The following is a 4306-nucleotide window of genomic DNA, read 5'->3' as shown; positions in this document are numbered from 1 at the left end:
AGTGTCTCTGAACAAAGGAATTTGTGACTCTTTTGTCGTGTTTTGGGAAGCATGGGGTTTGGAAGTTGGCGAACTCTTAGAAGCTGGACTGTTTAGAGATGAGTTGACCTTTAGCTGTGGAAGAAAGATTAGTGGAGTGTGGCTGTTGCTGATTGGCTAATTTTCAGAAGCAAGTCACTCATTAAGAGATTGCTATTTATTGATTAAAACAGATTCTGGTTGTTTCTTGTCACTACGACCAAAGAACAACCAGTATCTTTTTGTTTTTCAACTTGGAATGAAGGAACTTGTCACTATGGCTTGCAAGACCACTGGAAAGACTTTGTGGGTTTTTTTTTTTTGAGTCTCATTCCGTCACCAGGCACCAGGCTGGAGTGCAGTGGCGCGATCTCGGCTCACTGCAACCTCCGTCTCCCGGGTTCAAGCAATTCTCCTGCCTCAGCTTCCTGAGTAGCTGGGACTACAGGCACGAGCCAGCACGCCCTGCTAATTTTTGTATTTTTAGTAGAGACGGGGTTTCACCATGTTGGCCAGGATAGTCTCAATCTCTTGACCTCGTCATCCACCCACCTCAGCTTCCCAAAGTGCTGGGATTACAGGCGTGAGCCACCGGGCCCAGCCAAGTCTTTGTCTTTTACTTTGAGGCAAATAAGGAGTTAATCGGAGATTTTTGAGCAGTGGAGTGGCAGGATTTGACTTATATTTTCAGAGGATCTGAAATCCTGGCTGTGTGTATCAGAGTGGAAGAGGGGAGACAAGTCACTGCAGTCACCCTCACGAGAGATGTATTAGGCTATTCTTGCATATATATTAAAATTGGAATGATACAGAGGAGATTAGCATGGCCCCTGTGCAAGGATGACACACAAATTTGTGAAGCGTTCTATATGTTTTAATAAAAGAATCACCCGAGACTAGGTAATTTATACAAAAAGAGGTTTCATTGGCTCACAGTTCTGCAGGCTGTACAGGAAGCATAAGGCTGGCATCTGCTCCTGGGAAGGCCTCGGGAAGCTTCCAATCATGGTGGAAGGCAGAGTGGGAGCAGGCACTTCACAGGGTGAAATCAGGAGCAAGAGGGAGAGGGGGAGGTGCCACACACTTTTAAACCACCAAGATCCCGAGAGAACTCACTAGCTCAAGGACAGCATCCAGGGAATGGTGGTCAACCATTTATGAGAAAGCTACCCCCAAGATACAATCATCTCCCACCAGGCACCACCTCCAACACTGGGGATTACATTTCAACATGAGATTTGGGCAGGACATCTAAATCCTATCAGGAGATGTGACTTGAACCACGTTGGTAGTAGTGTGGGCAATGAGAAGTGTCTCCTTTTTTTTTTTTTTTTTGAGACAGAGTCTCGTTCTGTCACTCAGGCTGGAGCGCAGTGACACAATCTTGGCTCACTGAAGCCTCCACCTCCCGGGTTCAAGCCATTCTCCCACCTCAGCCTCCTGAGTAGCTGAGACTACTGGTGTGCACCACCACACCCAGCTAAGTTTTGTATTTTCTGTAGAGACAGGGTTTCACCATGTTGGCCAGATTGGCCTCAAACTCCTGAGCTGAAGCAGTCCGCCCTCCTCAGCCTCCCAAAATGCAAGGATTACAGGCGTGAGCCACTGAGCTTGGCCTGTTTCCATTTTAGGTATACATATTTTTAACCAACAAATAAATAATATAATCCAGTTAGGCTAAGTGCATTGGAGTAAACATAATCATATTTACTTTTACATAGAATAATACAGCCAGATGACAGGACAGAGAGTAACTCAGTGGGGCTACTTAAGAAGAAGGGGTCAGGGAAGTCCCTCGTTGAAGAGGCAAGACCTCAGTGATGAAAAGGAGCCAGTGAGGATCTTAAGGCTGGTGTGCGTGTAAGGAGCAATGCACAGGCCATTGGGTCTAGAGGGTGGTGAGGTTGGGGTTGAAGAAGAGCCACAAGCTAGGTGGGAGAGGGAAGCTGAAGCCAGATCCTTCCAGGCTTCAGTGCATAGAGTAGATTAAGAGTGGAGCCAGAGAAGAATCTGGAAGGTGGAAGTAGAGCTAATACCAGACACTGTCTGCATGGGAATTTTACCAGGTCTCATTGAAGTGATGAAGTAAAATCTAACTGAAGTTTTCATCAGGCCAGGGATTCTGTTTCATTGTTTGCTGAATTATGATGCTTAGATAAATAGCGATATAAATTAACTGGCAGCTGTGCTGTACAGACTGGAAATAAAGACTCAATTGCCTGTCTCTGATCTTTAATGCAAAGACTAGCTTAGCTGCAGTGTTTTTTCCAAGACTAAATTATGATCCTGGCCTACCTCTTTCACCAAGCCATCAGAAAAATGGTTAACGTTTATTGAGGGCTTCCTGAAATAGATACTGAAGGCACAGAGAACACAGGTTGTCAAGGCAGGATGACCTAGGATTCAACTGTGGAGGGGATGTGGTCGGGTCCCATCTCTCCTAGAGTTCTGGCTTTCCAGGGTAAGGGGAGTGCTTCATTCACCTTTGTAGCCCTTGGGCTCCTAGCACAATGCCTGTAGAATGGTAGGAGCTGATATTACCTTATCATGGAATTTGAATTAAGCATGCAGTTTAGATCCACAGTACTGAAATGATAAACTATTAACTCAGTAAAGTAGTCATCTTCACATCTTTTGGCTCACCATCCAGAACTGGGTGAAGAATTAGTCATCCTTCTCCCAATTCTATTACTTGTGTTTTTATATTTCCTGCCTTTGAACACATCAATTCACTCCTAAATCTCCATTTTATGGGTAATAATAGAGAAAGGGAGAAATTAAACTCAGGCCAATTTTACTCCTTTTTTTAATAACAGTTTTTGAGACGGAGTTTCACTCTTTTTTTGCCCAGGCTGGAGTGCAATGGTGCAATCTTGGCTCACTGCAACCTCTGCCTCCTGGGTTCAAGCAATTCTCCTGCCTCAGCCTCCTGAGTAGCTGAGATTACAGGCATGCACCACCACGCCTGGCTTCTTTTGTATTTTTAGTAGATATCGGGTTTCACCATGTTGGCCAGGCTGGTCTTGAACTCCTGACTCCAGTGATCCACTTGCCTCAGCCTCCCAAAGTGTTGGGATTACAGGTGTGAGCCATGACGCCCGGCCTATAAGTTTTTAAATGTTTGATGGAGACTGAAGAAATTCATGTTATATAAAGATCTTAGGGTAACTTTTTTTTTTTTAAAGGGCTTTCTATGTATACATGATCCCAAACAACCCTGAGAAGCAAAGATTTGGCCAAGATCACAAGCCAGTAAGAAGGGGAGCTGGAATTCAAGTCAGGTTGTCAGATACTACAGTGGCATTGCTACTTACTCCTCTTGTCACGATTTGGGGCTTTCATTTGTCCTTTCTTCCATACTTGCCCCAGAAATGTTTAAACACCCTGAGAAACAGTGGGAACTCTATAAAAAAAAAACCTCTCTGTATTTTTATATGATCAATGCTGGAGAGTTTAATGTGACCCAGGTCACTCGGTTAGTGGAAGTAGACAGCACGCCACCCCCAGCTCCAGTTGCAGTGAGTGGTGTTGGATTACCCACCTCTGGGATGGTCACTGCTGAGCGAAGCTGGACACGGGACTGCAGTCAGGGAAAGACAGCGAAGGAGCTTGGCTGCACAGAGGGAAGAACCGGCTGCGGATTCTTGCAGCCAAAATGTCATCTGGTTGGGAAAAGCCGCTTGTCAATTTGCAACTGCTAGGGGGCGGGGGCGGGTGGAAAATGCAGCATCTTAAGTTCAAGATTCAGGGTGAAGGCTGGCTAGACTGAGCAGGGGTCTGCATCTTTAGATGAAATATGAAAACAAACACCCAAGCTCAGGGACCAAATGTCAGGGAGCGATGCGCATCTGGCGACCGTAACAGGGACCCAAAGAAAGAAAACAGGAGGCGCTGAAGGCGCTCCAGGAGGTCCCCGCCGTTCAGACCCTCCCGGTGGCCCGGGCGCGTCGTCCTAGGGGGCAGCTTCTGTCCTTGGTTTTCCCTTCTTAAAAATCCAGGCGCCGGCAGGCTGAGCTCGGGTGGCGGAGACACCTCCACGTGGGGAGGAAAGCGGTGACAAAGAGAGGGAGGCCCGACAGATCCCGCTTCGCACAGGCCCGGGTTAGCATCGGGAAGAAGGCCCGCCTAGACCCGAACAGCGCACCAGGGCCGGGCCCTAGAAGCCCCAGCGCCACGAGGAGCGGGGTAGGGAGCGGCGCGGCTGCCTCGCGGGCGCGCGGGGCGGGGCCGGGGGCGTGACGGGGCGGGGCTGCGGCGGGCGGGCGCGCGGGCGGCGCGGAGGGAGGGT

General features: G+C 48.2%; 1 non-coding gene across 1 annotated transcript; it reads left to right on the top strand.

Moving 5' to 3' along the window:
- The first annotated feature begins 783 nt into the window (after positions 1–783).
- On the top strand, positions 784–893 carry LOC116527717. The gene has a single exon (XR_004258687.1). It is a non-coding gene; the product is annotated as a U6 spliceosomal RNA (small nuclear RNA).
- Positions 894–4306: the final 3413 nt, after the last annotated feature.

Source organism: Sapajus apella, unplaced genomic scaffold (genome assembly GCF_009761245.1).
Source record: "Sapajus apella isolate SASKATOON/1434 unplaced genomic scaffold, GSC_monkey_1.0 scaffold2, whole genome shotgun sequence".
Lineage (NCBI taxonomy): Eukaryota > Metazoa > Chordata > Mammalia > Primates > Cebidae > Sapajus > Sapajus apella.
The sequence above is the reverse complement of the archived record's forward strand: the minus strand, read 5'-3'. Positions and strand labels throughout refer to the sequence as shown.